Raw genomic sequence first — 15,546 nt, forward strand, 5'->3', positions numbered from 1 at the left:
GTTCAATCCTGAAGAAACCCCAGGCTTGGCAAGACAGAGCAAACCAAAGCTCAGTCCTTGTCTCCCACTGTCTGTGGGGTCGTATTTGTACTCCTTCATCAAGAGTCCTTTCACCTGTGTCTGCTTCAGGAAGACAGTCTTTCACCTGTTTGCTTAAGCACAACATCCTCTCACCTGTGTGCTCCAGCAAAACATCATTCGACATAACTAACTTTCCAAAAGAACTAGAAGTTTCCACTTCATTATGGGATTATAGTTTCTCACTTTGACCTTTATTAGTTAAGACTGTGGTTCCTTTAACCATTATCCTATTGTTGAGCATTAAGCTCGTGATTACTCTAAAGCATGTAAGCTGAAGGAAACCATAACTGGTAAATGGTAATATACTGGTAGTGTAACGTAGTATTTGTAGGAGCTTATCGAATTTTCTGAATATTGAGATAACCTTTAGTGATGGTTGTTAGGGAAAGTGTTGTATATATCCTATCAGTATTTAAGAAATGCTTACTGCATGTTTGGCATTGGGTAGCATCCCATGAAGAATATAGATATGACTCCAAACTCTCCTGGTAAATATGATGTGACAAGGAAACTGACCACAGGCATTGGCTAGCTAGAACAATTAGTAACTGTGTATACAGAGGGAATGTAAGGATGTTGAAGTAAATGTCAAAATATAGATCTTATTTTGGAGTCAAATCCTATTGATTCTCCCTTAACATCTGCATTTGTTCATTTCACATTGCTAGTTGCTGGAGAGACTTCAACAGTAGTTTCTAATCTTGTTTGCTCTCCTGGAGCTACAGGATCCTCCCCCCACCCCCAAGTGTAGCGATGAGGTTGCTTCCCTGCTTATAACCCTTCAAGGCCTGTTATGTCAACACTTAGTTCCTGTTAGTACTAAGATTGAAGTCACAAGAATACACAAATTCAGTATCGTGGGTTGTCATGCCTGGGCTGGAATATATTATGGGAAGGAAGTAGAGATAATAAGATTCTAGTCTGTTTCATGGTCAAGGAAAAAAATGATGATCAGGGAAGAACCACAATGATTTAAGAAGTTTTAAAGGAAGAGTTTCATTAGCATCCGGGGATGATCTCACTGGCTATAGTTATGGTGCAAATTCTTTGTCAACTCAATAAGAAATGTTTAAGACTTAGTCTGACTACTAGCATATTTTTAAAAATTTAGAGTAGAAAAGAGATTTCCAGATGATAGAAACTTTCCCCAGGTTACCTTTCCCTTTGTCTGTCTGTCTTTATTACTCGGCTGTAATGAAAACAGGGACTTAAAAAGTCTAAGGATTAAAGGAATGTGCTACTGGACTTAGCTATAAGTTTGAATTTGGGTGGGTTGTGGTTTTATCAGTCTTTTCCTTTTGTGGATCATATCTAAGAACTTTTTATCTAACTCAAGGTCTAGAACACTTTGTCCATGCTCTTCTAAGTTTCATCACTTTAGCTCTTGTACTCAGATTCATAATTAATTTTGACTTTAGTTTTGCATAAAATACGAGATAAGTCTTGAGTCAATCACTTTATATTGGGATGTCCAGTTTCCTCAGAACCATTTGTCAAAGAAAATATACTTCCCTCTCCATGGCCTTGCTTGGGACCTTTGTTGAGATTCACCTGACTTCTAAGGGTGTCCTTTTAGACTCCCTTCTGTTGACCCATAAGCTTATTCTTATGTCAGTACTACACTAGATATATACAGTTAAAGCTTTACTTGATTATTTATGTATCTGTATAAATGCAAGTACCAATAGAGTCCAGAAGAGGGCATCCAAATCCTGGGAACTGAAATTACAGATCGTGAGCTGCCATGCAGGTGCTAGAAATCCAAGTTGGGACTTGTAAATAGGTGATCACATAACTTGTTTATTTAAAGTTTACTTTTTTATTTAATTTGTTCTTTGATACTTTTTATACATGTATATAACACATTCTAATTCTTTTTGCCCTACCCTTTCTCATTTGTATTCTACTTCTGTCAACATCACATCTCTCCTACAAATCCTTTTCCTACATTTACTTCTTTTGTTTTGTGTCCCATTGAGGTTAACTGGGGCCATCTGTATGACCATGGAAGTATTCATTGGAGCTTGGTGGGCTCACCATCGGGTAAACAACTAAAGACAGCAACTCTCTCTTCCAAGATTCATCTGTACCCAATGGTTCAGCTCGAAAGCAGGGCTCCATGAGCCTTCCTCTATCACTGACTGATTGTTGACAGGGCCACATTTTGTGACTACTCAGTTTACATTAACTTCAAATGCTGTGAGTTCATCACACAGCAATAGCTGTGTTGTGCCTAGAAGATGACATTTCACAGCCCTTCTCCCTTTCCTTGGCTCTCAAATTCTTTGACCGTTTATCTGTGGTGTTTCCTGAGCTTTAGAGGAGGTGGTATAAATGTCCTGTTTAGGGAGAGCCAAATCATCGCTTTTTCTGTGAACAACCGTGCATCTCCATATTAATGTTCATTCACAGTAAAGAGAGCCTTCTTTGACTAAAGCTGAAAATATTATTTGTCTATGAAAATAAACACAAGTGTATTGAAGGCATTTTAACATTATGCATGACACTTTAACTAAACAACAGTAGTAAGTCTCTTCTCCCATGCCAGGACCTAGATTTCCCTACTATGTTTTTTTTTGTTTTGTTTTGGTTAACTGGATTTGTATGACCAGGCATGGCAGGCATAGGTTCCCTCTTGTGAAGTGGACCTTTTACGTTTTATTTATTTATTCTCTTCCCCGTCTCTCCCTCTGTGTACACTAAGGCACATGTGTGGAGGTCATAGGACCACATGGGGGAGTGGAAGAGTCAGTTCTCTCCTTCAACCATGTGGGTCCCGGGATCAGACTCAGGTCATCAGGATTGGAGTCAAGCACCTTTATCTACAGAATCATCTCACTGGCCCTTGACTTTCTTGAAATCAAAAGAAAGGTGGATAGACATTTTTCCACCTTTATGTAAGTTCTGGACATTGAAATCAGGCTGTCAAGCTCGCATGACAAGTGCTTTTACCCATTGAGGTGGTTTGAAAATGCTTGGCCCAAGAAGTGGTACTATTTGGAGGTATAGCCTTGTTGGAGTAGGTGTGGCCTTGGTGGAGGAAGTGTGTCACTGTAAGCATGGGCTTTAAGACCCTCCTCCTAACCATATGTGAGCCAGTCTTCTCCTAGCAGCCTTCAGATGAAGATGTAGAACTCTTAGCTCCTCCTGCACCATGCCTGCCTGGACGCTACCATTCACCAACCTTGGTGATAATGGACTGAACCTCTGAAGTTATAAGCTAGCTCCAATTAAATGTTGTCCTTTATAAGAGTTGCCTTGGTCATGGTGTCTCTTCACAGCAGTAAAACTCTAAGGCATCCACTGAGCCATATCACTAGCTCACTTTTATTTTTGAGTCTGGTTTATAGAATGATCAGAAGCATCCTTCTACTATGAGCTAGCATATTCTTGCTCTGAGGCCTTTTTTTTTTCTAATTCTTTTTTTAAATTTTCTTTTCTTTTTTTATTGGCTATTTTATGTATTTACATTTCAAATCACTCTGAGGCCCTTTGAAATGCTCATTCCCTGGGCTTAACATCCCCTTCCCCATCTACCTGCTTCTTCTTATCTCCCTGGATTTTTCTGCTCTTTACCTGTCTTGAAGGCTCAAAATGTGAAATTGGTAGTAAACTTCACATTATCCTTTTATTCTCCAGGCCTTAATATTCTCATTTACAAAGTGAAAGAATCGAATTTGATCGTATCACTTTTCCAAACTTAGTTAATAAGATTATCCTTGTTGAATAAAGCATGTATAAATTCATCTCTCTTGGCCCTTAGTCTTGCGAAGATCATATGCCCCAGTACAGGCGAATGCCAGGGCCAGGAAGCGGGAGTGGGTGGGTTGGGGAGCAGGGTGGAGTGAGGGTATAGGGGACTTTCGGGATAGCATTTGAAATGTAAATGAAGAAAATACCTAATAAAAATTCATCTCTCTTAATTGTTGGCAAAATTGTTTCATTCTGATATAGATTTTAATAGAATTTATATTTGGGGGATGCATGCATATGAACAACCAACAGGATTAGAAGTAGGTATTATTATGAACGCACTCCTGGAAATCCTTTTGCTAAGTACATAGGTATAGCTGTGCTATCCCTGTGTATGACTGAGTAATGGAGATGGAATGGAGATGGATATAAGATCACACATACTTTTGTGACTAGAAAGAAAAGAATGAACAATTTCTATTACTGTGAAATAGCCACTTTATGAAACTGTCAAGAAGAAAAAGGGTCCTTCCTGATGAGACCCCAGATGACTCTGTACTTGATTGATACTTAAAAGTCTAGTTCTTACTGGCAGACTGATTTTAACAGTTTCCCTTCTTCGAGTGCCTCCCCATTGGAATTTGAACAGTTCTATTTTCTTCATAAACTATTCTTAGGGATTTGAGCTCTTTTTCTCTAGCTGAAGTTATTCCAAGTTTCACTCCCTTAAAGAATTGTCCTTCTGTTCTTGAAGCTTTCATTCACATCGGATGCTTTCTTTTCATTCAGTAAGTTAGGACACGTTTTCCTTTATCTGATTATTTGGGCCTTGTACAAATCAGAAAGAAATTAATAAATAGTGATGTCTAGGAAAACTATTTTGCTGAGAATATTTTCTTGGAATAAGCTCTCAGCTCTCTAGACCAGGCTGTCTTGGATGGAACTCATTATGTAGCCCAGGTTAGTCTCCAGAGTGCTAGGATTATAAACATGTATTCAGCTTGCCTAGAAATTTCTAAGTATAACGATGTAAAAGGATAAAAAAATGTTAAAGGTTAGTATTTTGGGTGTGATCTAGAGGATCAAATTTAATACATTTGAGAATTAGCTTTATATTTTTGGTTGCAAGCCTAGCCATTTAAGCCGAGCCATTTCTCCAGCCCAAGAAATAATTTTAAACGAGGAGGCCTATTAACATGTTATGTGAATTTAGTAGTAAATGACAATTTATTTACCTGAACTTTTAAATCTGGCTTTTATGATTTGAGTATTTTTTGTAAGAGTAACTTTTCTTCTCCTGTTGAATTTGTTGTCTGTGAGGCTTACTGCCTCCGTCTGCTAACCTAGGCCTAGTCCTGGAAGCTTCTAGCATCTGTACAATCTCATCTAGGCCTAGGATGTTTTCAGCCTCTGAGACTCACTGCTGAAAAACTCACCCATTCTAGTTCTTTCTGAACTCTGGCTGGCTGGTTCAACTCAGCTGTTCTGGCTCAGCCTCTTCTCCCAACTGACTTATTCAGTCTGGCTTTCTCTTTGCCTCTGAATTGCTCTGCTTGGCCTCAAACTAACTCTAGCAATCTTTCCTAATTTTCTGGCTCCTTCTCATTCTCTGACTCATTCTGTCTTTACCTGTGTGTAGTCTGTTCTCTCTTCAGTGTGTCTCTGTTAAACTCTCCCTGTAAACCTGACTCCTTCTCCCTCTCTCTGTTGCTCTACTCTCCCTTTCAACTCTACTGCACTGTTCTCTACAAACTCTATTGTATTCCTGTAATACACTCTTTTTCTCTTGTGCTGTCTGTTTCTTCCTTAAGTAGCTTTCCTTCCTCTCTCTTCTCCTGAGAGTTGGATATACCTTATTCTGTCAAATCTTTCTCTGATTTATCACTTTTCCTGTCTCTTAATTAGACATCACTTTCAAACATGGATGCTTCCTTCTAATAACTAACCTCACTTTCATTGTTTGGGATTAAAGGTTTATACTAAGGGTTGAGTCACACCACAATTAGAAACAGGTTCAAATATCTTGCAACAATTTTTTTCTGGTTGTACTTATAAAGATTTTTGCCTTGATAAAGCCTTACTGATAGTTGATGTTCCACCTTAGCTAGAAGCAACCTGCAATTGTGTATAGAAAAGTATTTTTCCCTCTTCTATTCTTACCTCTGTTTCCATTCTAGGGATGGTGCCATTACAATTAACAGGCACATTGTCATTATTTGCATAATTTGCGAAAGGTTATTTAGCCAAAGTATTTTTAAAGTTGCACTTTTTGTGAAGGTCTCTCTCTCTCTCTCTTTCTCTTTCTTTCTTTTTTTTCTTTTTGATTGATTAGAACATACAGGATCAAATACTTGAATCTAATTTTAAGTCAAAACCAGATTGCAAATAATTTCACTAAGTTCAATTCTAGTTATTAAAGCATTGTGTAAGAGCTTACTAAACATTGGCAGTGTGCTTAGGTGCTGAGGGAGGCAGATGGATTAGATATTAAACTGGTAGAATGAGATTTGTTAAGTACCTCACACCATGAGCCATAAACATAAGGAAACATTTTTTTATTTTACAGCAACCAAAGACATGTGTCATTTGGTTGCTGTTCAGGGAGGATGGATAAGAGATCTGAGCATACTCATATATTCCTGGCTGCCTGTTTCCTTACAAAAAAACATATGTACCAGTAGACAAATCATGATATGAATGCTCATTCTTAATTTTTCCTTCTCTTGATTGAGGGTAGTGGAAATGACTTTTTAAAAATGGTTTTAGAGCTTTATTATAGAAATGCAGGGAGAGAGAGAGAGAGAGAGAGAGAGAGAGAGAGAGAGAGAGAGAGAGAGAGAGAGCGCGAGCCAGAGAGAAAGAGAGAGTAAGAGGGAGAGAGGAGAGGAGAAGACAGAGAGGAGAGAGGAGAGAGGGGGTGTGAGGGGCAAGAAGTAAGAGAGACAAGTAAGAGCAGAAATGACTTTTGAAAGAGAAGGAAGAAGCTTATAAGGTATCATATCTGATATCTTGACATGGTAGATAGAACAGCCTAGAAGTTCCATTCCAAACTAAGGGATCAACAAGTCTGTGGAGTTCCTCTCAGGCCATCGATTGCCTCTCCAAACTTAGGGGAACATATTCTACTGCAAGATTGTTAATGTTGATTGTTTTGATATGTCTCCCTGCACAAATGAATAAATAATATAATGTCTTCTTGACCTTTCAGTCAAGATTTTTGCCTTGATACAGCATAACTGATAGGTGATAGTCCACCTTAAACAGCCTGCAATTAGATACATATTTAGAATTTATATTATGTGCATTAAACCATATAGTAATTTTACTTTTTGTGTTTGTACATTTACCGTTTATGTTTGTTCAGGTTTTAGTTCATCTTAGAGTTTATAATGCAACTTGTTTTTTTTCCACTTTATTTCCCCTAATTTGATCACAGACTCCATCAGTATTTTTATAGTTCCCCTTGTGAACTTTTTTTTTTTAAATATTTATTTATTATATATCTAAGAATACTGTAGCTGTCTTCAGACACACAAGAAGAGGATGTCAGATCTCATTACGGATGGTTGTGAGCCACCATGTGGTTGCTGGGATTTGAACTCAGGACCTTTTGAAGAGCAGTCAGTGCTCTTAACCACTGAGCCATCTCTCCAGCCCCCCTTGTGAACTTTTGACACATCAGATATTCTATACATTTTGTTCTCTTAGAGAAATATAAATATAGGGTCTTAAGTGCTTGTTAAATTCTTTTATCTTCATGACATCTCTCCATATTGTCACCACAGGATTCCCTTACTCATTCAACTATATAGGATTTCTTTTTATCCATATCCCGTGTATTATTCCTTAACTGTTTTCTCTCTTATTTTGATAGAACATACCCTTAAGTGGCTTCCCAGGAAAGCATCCATGCAGTGTTCATTTTAGTTATACCATTGTTCAGGCTGCTAGTTTGAGTAGTGCATGAGTTAGTTGTTTCATCACTGTAACTAAATACCTGACAAGAAACAATGTAAGGGACGGGCGGTTTATTTGGTTCTCAGCTTTTGAGGATCCAGTCCATTGAGTGGAAGACATGGAGGAATTCATGGACATTAGAACATATAGTTGAGACTCCTTACACCATTTCCAGACCAGGAAATACTGTTCAAGGAGTGGGACCAAGCTATAAAAATCTTGAGGTGTGCTCCTGTGACCACCTTCTTGTGAGATTTTACCTCCTAGAGTTTCCACAGCATCTCAAAACAGTGCCACCACCTGTTGACCAAGAGTTCAAACATTGAACCTTTGAGGAACATTTCATTTTCAAACACAATATTCCACTCATGATATCCACAGTTTCAAGGTCATCTCATAATATAAATGCATTCAGTTCAAGTTAAAGAATCTTCATGGCCTTAAAAGTTACAACACTGGTCCCTAGTCCAAAATTTCTTTTTAGATGGAATGCAGTTTTTTTTTTTTAACTTGGAGCCTCTGTAAAGTAAAAAACAAAACATGTCATATACATTTCCAATATACAGTGACATACAGTAAATATTCCCATTCCAAAAGGGAAGAATATCAAAGAATATCAAAGAATGGTCAGACCAAGGAAAATCTAGATATATCAGTATAAACAGCAAATCCTGACTCTTCATGCTTGATAACCTGAGCTCAGTGGGTTCGTCTAGCCCTTCCTCTCTAGTTCTTTTGCCTACAACACATGTAGTATCACTGTTCGACTGGGTACACTTTGTGTCTTGGAATTTAGTTTTGGCATGTTCTATGATTATGACATCTTTCCAATACCCTGATCCTGATATCTCTATTGCAATGTATGCTTTACTTCCATAGTTGTATACACAGCCATCTTACAAGTGCCATGGTGGGAATCAGACCCTGCTATACATTATCTGATACCAGAGATTTTATGAAATCTTGGTGCACACTTCTGTGACCCTTTAACTTTGAAATTTGCATGCCTACAAACCAGCAGCATTTGGATAATGCCAAAGTCTATAGTCTGGCTTCCATAGATAATAGCTGCAGTGGCCTTCTTGGATGAAAGTAGCCAAATTTTCCCCTACCGGCCATCGTTATTTTTCCTGTAGAGAACCTTGAAGGCTCTGTTTTAGGCATTTTCCTCCAAAATGAAAGTTTTTAATTGAATATACATGATTTCCATTGGAACTTTTGATGGGTAGGGTCCTACTCTCAAGATACTCTTTATGTTACTCTCACTGCAGAGTCCAGATTTCACTTTAATGGTGTTAAACATTTGAATAACTATAGTCACTTTCCCCTTGTTCTTCCACTCTCAGCTTTACTTGAGTTTAAAGCTCCTTCCCTCTCCAAACTTCACATTTCTTTCCACGACTTTAACCAGGTTTATCTTCCTTTCCTCACTGAATTGCACATTTTCTGTTTCTTTAAGCTTCACTTTTTTCTCTTTTCCTATAAATCAGAATAAATATAACAAGCAACAAATATGCCGCAGCTTGAATGTTATACTGTTTTAAAATTTCTTCTCCCAAATAAATTAGTCAGTTGCATGTTCGTTCATACTCACTCAGGTTTCCAGGACATGGATAGAATACAAACAGATTTCTTTTTACCAGAATATAATACGAATGAATAACACTTCAGCTCAGGTGTCAATAGAGCTTTTCTTTCCCTGTGATGAAACTTCGTGAGCTTAGTCTTAACAGTCTGTGTGTCTACTGCCATTCCCGTCTTATGAGCTTCCATCAGAATGGCCCATTAAGTCCAGACTACTATCCAAGAGCTGCTCTAGTCCACAGCCCTAGACTTTTGCATATTCCTACTGAGAATATTTCCAAAAGCTATAAAGCACATTCTCAGGGTTATCAACAGCAACAACCCCATTTCTTGATGCTAATATCCTATATCGGTTACTTTTCGTATTGCTGTGACCAAATACCTGACAAAACCCAACTTGATGGAGAACAGGTTTATTTGAGCTCATGGCTTTAGAAGGTTCAGGCCATTATGGTGGGAAAGGTGTGGTGAAGTTTGTGGGTAATTGGACCTTAAGCCCACCTTGAGATGGACCAGGAGGTAAAGAGAGTTCACGAAGTAAGACTGGTGACCTATTTCCTCTCTCAAGTCTTCAGTCTCCCCGAACAGTGATCCAAAATAGGAGTCTGTGGAGGACATTTCACAATCAACGTGCAAATATATAGCCATCACTTGGAAGTAAATTTTCTTTACAATTTTGATAGAATTGTTTCAATGAATTCTAGGTTCTAAAGGCACATAAAAACTCTAAAAGGTTTTAAACATTTGTTACTTTGTATGTGACCTGCCTTCCTCTCCCATTCCCTGACAAACACATGTAGATATTTTCTAATTCTAGTATTTTTGTGATAATGTATCTTGCCATACTTCTGTTTTCTTCCATTGTATTAGGTACACAGTGGGCCCATTTAACTTAGAAGCTCAAACTGTTCATTTCTGGAAAAATTTATTAAACCATTTAATTGATTCCCTTTTTATATTTTCTGTCTCTTGGTAGAACTTTTATTTGAATAGTACCCTACTTTCTGGGAAATTTCCTGAGATTATCTTTGAAAGTTTCTATTGAGCTTTCACTTTCTGCTATCATATTTTAATTTCTGAGTGCTTTTTAATTTTCTGAATGTTCTTTTTTTCAATAGCTTCCAATTATCTCATCTTTCTAAACAGCATTTCTTATTGCAACTTTACTTGATAATTCTGCTTAAGATTTCATCTCATACCCTCTATTTTTATCTTCTCAGCATATAAGATTTATAGGGATAAAGTTTTTCTTTTCCAGCTCCTGCCTCTCCACTAGTATTTTTGTAGCACCCCATACAGTGCCTAGTATATAGTAATCATTTAAGTATTTCTGGAATTAATTTTATTATGCTAATAATGCATAATTTAAAGTTTTTTCCTAGTATAAGTCAAGTCTCTTTGAAATCATTTTTTCTATTATTATTTATTCTGTACTTTGTTTGAATAGTTTATACAGATACCTAGTAATACTTAATCACCTGATTATATTTAAGAATGAGAGGTATGCTGATAGAATATATGAACAAATGGATGGGATTTGCCAAATGTGGGCATAAATAATAGAATTATCTAGCAGGGTAATATTGTTAGTGATATCTATCTATCGACCTATCTATGTATCTATCTATGTATCTATCTATGTATCTATTTATCTGTATCTTTTGATCTATCTTCTTGGCTGATCATATTTCTTGGAAAACATTCTTTTAATTTTTAGATATCATTTTTTTGGGGGGGACTAGAAGGGAAGAGGTTTGAAAGGGTCTCAATATCTAAAGAATATGCATTTTTCATACTAAAGAATATGAGTTCAATCTCAAAGGAAATGAAACACAATGAGAATCAGCAGAAGCAATAAATAGGAAATATAAAGGATTCAGATAACAGAATTAGTGAGTATATATAGTATGTTAAAATCAGTCAGGTGCCATGGTACATGCATGCAATTCTAGCACTTTGGATACTGAAGCATGAAAAATGGATGCTTTGAAACTGCTATATAGTATGTTCAAGGTCAGCTTGGGCTATATAGAAAGATTGTGTTTCAAAAAATCATCAAAACAGCCGGGCGTGGTGGCACACGCCTTTAATCCCATCACTTGCGAGGCAGAGGCAGGTGAATTTCTGAGTTCGAGGCCAGCCTGGTCTACAAAGTGAGGTCCAGGACAGCCAGGGCTACACAGAGAAACTCTGTCTTGAAAAAACAAAAAAACAAAAAAACCCCAAAACCCAAAACAAACAAACAAACAAAAACAAATAAAACCAAGATAACAAAATACTTAGTGTCTAAAATTTAGTGACTGGGTTCATAGTGTAATAAGTATAGCTAGAAAGACAATTGTTTAATTGGACAATAAGTCTTAGAAAATTGTCCTAAACACATCACAGTTAGACAAAGCTCTTGAAGAAATAAGAAAAGAAGGTAGTAAGACAAAGTTCAAAGAAACACTGAGGATTGGCCAAAGTTAATTTTGGATACCACATAGTTGAGAAGTTCTATAAAACCTCAGGTAGGTAAGAAAAGAATAAGAAAGTAGGGTGTGTGCAGGTAAGGGGAAAGCTTGCTATTTCAGAGTATCAAAGAGAGAGTTCTTCAAAACAGCCAGAGAGAAAGCTAATAGCTAATGAATAATGATGTAACTGACAGTTGACTTTTCAACAATGATAGTGGAAGTTGAAAGACAGTGAAATTCTATCCTCAACATGCTATGATAAGATAGTATTTCAATAACCAAATTTGCTATTAATAGACATCTAATAAAGAAAGCTCAGGACTCAGTCAAGATAGATAGTAACATCATAAAAGAAATCAAGAAATCAGAATGGGAACTAGGCTTTTTTTTTTTTTTTCAAGACAGGGTTTCTCTGTGTAGCCATGACTGTCCTGGAACTCACTCTGTAGACCAGGCTGTCCTTGAACTCAGAAATCCACCTGCCTCTGCCTCCCTAGTGCTAGGACTAAAGGCATGCGCCACCACCACCCAGTGAACTAGGATATTTTTAAACACTAAATGATATCATCACATATAAAACTTAGGAGATTTTAATAAAAAGTAATTACAATAAAATTTATAATTCTATCTCAGTATAAAAAGAGAAGAGCTATAAAGCAATAATCTTAGCAACCAGTTTAAGGTAAAACAAGGCAAGCCCAAAGCATGTCAGTGAAAGATTAATGAAATATAAAACAAACACGTGATATAGAGGATTGTTCCATTAGTCAAGGTTCTCTGGGGTAACAGAACTTACAGAATGAATCTCTTTGTGTACATATAGAACATGATTTATTAGAATGACTTACAGGCTGTAGTCTAGCTAATACAACAATGGCTGCCTATGAACAGAAATTCTAAGAATTCAGTAGTTGCTCAGTCCATGAGTCTGGAAGTCTTAGCTAGTTTCTAGTAGATGCTGGAATCCAGAAGAAGTAACCTCTAATGCCAGTGAAGAAATGAACTTGCTAGTGAAGTGAGGGTAAACAGGCAAAGAGCAAAAGCTTCCTTCTCCCAAATCCTTAGATAGGCTTCCAACAGAAGGCGTAGACCACAATCAAGGTGATTTGTCCTTTCTCAAGATTTGGATTAACGGCGTGTCTTCCTATCTCAAAGATTGGATAGGAAGTGGGTCTTCCTCCTTCAAATTAAGCACACAAACCAAACCAACCAACCAACCAACCAACCAACCAACCAACCAATCAACCAACCACATTCCAGATGTCACTGCTGGAAAGTTTAAACTTGATAGTTGAGAAAAAATTTCTTACTCTGTACAACCTGTTCCAGAAAAATAAGGAATAGGAGGATGCTTTCCAGCTACATCAAGTGTAACCAAGGGTCATATGAGAAAGGAAAATCATGACTGTCAGTGTCACCTCTGAATATGGTTGCAAAATATCCTAAACAAAATATTACCCAATTTTACCTAGGAGTTAGAAAAATCTGAGCAATTTGAATTAGGTCTTGCTTTCATGTTAGAAAATTCATAATGCCATTTAGCACATTATCACATTATAAAAAATTACATTATCATACGAGTGGATACAATTGCAGCACTAGTTAAAATTCACTATCAGGTTGTCATGGAAAAAACCCAAAATAAGAATAGATTGGAATTTTCATAATTCCTCATATTCTGTGTGTGTGTGTGTATGTGAGCGAGCGCACACAAGTGCGTAATTGAGACAAAGTCTCATTATCAGCATCCCAGACTGGCTTCAGACTTGTGATACTTCTCTTGCCTCAGATCCTGAGTGCTGGGATTACAAGTATGTATCCTTGTTCATTTTAGGATTACATTGTAAATAATCTCAATTTTTACAACTCAAAATTTGGGCCAATTTTTAGTGAAACCAATCAATAAAATTGATTAATGATTTTTTTTTTTAAAAAAAAAACCAGCATATTCAGACCCAGATCTGGATTTATGTCATTTTTCTACGTCAAGATAGCAAGTGGAATCAGCCATAGGGCTCCCCCATTTTCTGTTTCCTCTCTCTTAGGGATCACCATCTTGCCTAATTTTCTTGTGATTCCAAAACTCTTCCTACGTGTTTTGTCCCAGTATCATGGAAATTGTTGTTTCATTTGTTTTTCTAGGTTTGATTGCTTCAGCTGGATGAGGATATGTGTTCTTTCATATTCCATCTTGGCGGGAAGTTGAGTCAATGTATTTAAGTGGCTTATCATTTCCTGAGCAGTCTTCTTTGATGACTGCACTGTTTATTGCTTGGCATTTTCTTTAGAAAGCGTACAAACTTTGCTTGTCTATTTGTTTTGTTTTAAAAGTAACTGGTGGTAATATAAAGGCCTAGCCCGTGAGGATATTAAGGGCTCTGTGATAGGTCATCTTCATGGCTGTAAACCTTCCTATCCACCCTGTGAAGTTATGACGCACTGATGTGTTTTCAAAATTGTAATGAAGAGCAGATCGCAGGTGGACATACTTGGTGGTACTGTATCCAGGCACTAGCCAAGAATAAACATTTCTGTGACATTATTCTGAGTTACATCTATAGAAAGCTCCAAGCTCCATCTTTTGGCTTGTCTGATCCAGAAAGGCAAAATTCATTTGAAAGTACGAGAATATTTATGCTCTTGATATACTACTATTATTTCTTTTTAACAATATAATGCTTTTATTAATTCTATGATTATATTCTATGTGTTTTGATCAAATTTAATCCCACTCTTCCCTGATCTATCTCACTCCCCCAACTTCACAAACCCCCTCTTTTTAATAACCCAGTGAGTTTAATGTGTGTTGCCCAAATGTTTTTGGGGGTGGGGGCATCTACTGGAGCATGGTGGACCTACCAATAGTCATATATTAAGGAAAATAGGCTCTCTGCCCTCTAGAAGCCATATAGGATTGCCAATTGCTTTTCATGACCTTCTTCCTCCCCCATGCTGGAATGTTGACTGGCTTAGGCTTGTGCAGTCCTGTACAGCAACCAGAGCTGCTGCTGTGTTCCTGAGTGCAGCTACCCTGTTGTATCTAGAAGATACAGTTTTGCTTCAGTCCTCCCCAATCTCTGGCTCTTAGAATCTTTTCTGTCCTCTCTTCCATGATGGTGCCTGAGCCTTGTAGGGGGCTCTTGTTTTTAAGGCACAGAACATTGTCTAATGTTAGCACAGTTATCACAGACTTGTGAATAAACTATGTACAGTTATATAGATCTGGTGTTTTCAGAGTAGTCTGTAAAGAATGTGCTTTAATTTGACACTGTATGGTTCTAAACTTATTCCGTGTGTGTGATCATGGATTCTAATTATAATTCTATACCAGGTGTTTGTTTGCATTGTTAAGTTAGAATTTGGATGGTCTTCGTTTCCTCAGCGAAGGAATTTTCTGTATCTCATAAAATTAAAGAAAATGTTACACTTCAACTTTCTTTCAAAAGATCCTTCTAATGTGGCCAGATTATTTTAGAATCATATTTAGTTATCCTTGCCAGTAACAATAGGAGAGGGGAAAAGAAAGAAATCTTTGAAGTCAGTAAAGCCAATTGGTCATTTTTGGTTTCTTCTTGTGCTGGTCAATCCATTTCTTCCTAGGTGGTAGAGCTGCTGAGCCCAGGCCCCTCTTCACTGCAGCCTACGCACCGAGCTGATGAGCAATAGTGACTGGAAGCTAGTGAGAAATACGAGAACCAAGAGAAGATTCTTTCTGGCCTGATTTATTTGAACCTGGTTTATTTGAAAATGAGCAAATAACAACAGAATAAGGACTCGA

At 37.3% G+C, this 15,546-nt stretch overlaps 1 protein-coding gene across 13 annotated transcripts in view; it reads left to right on the forward strand.

The window, feature by feature from the left end:
* Reps2 (RALBP1 associated Eps domain containing 2) overlaps positions 1-15,546 on the forward strand; it is a 252,394-nt gene that overhangs the window by 167,338 nt on the left and 69,510 nt on the right. The window lies entirely within an intron of this gene.

This window comes from Mus caroli, unplaced genomic scaffold (genome assembly GCF_978045245.1).
Source record: "Mus caroli unplaced genomic scaffold, Mus_caroli_1 scaffold_5, whole genome shotgun sequence".
NCBI lineage: Eukaryota > Metazoa > Chordata > Mammalia > Rodentia > Muridae > Mus > Mus caroli.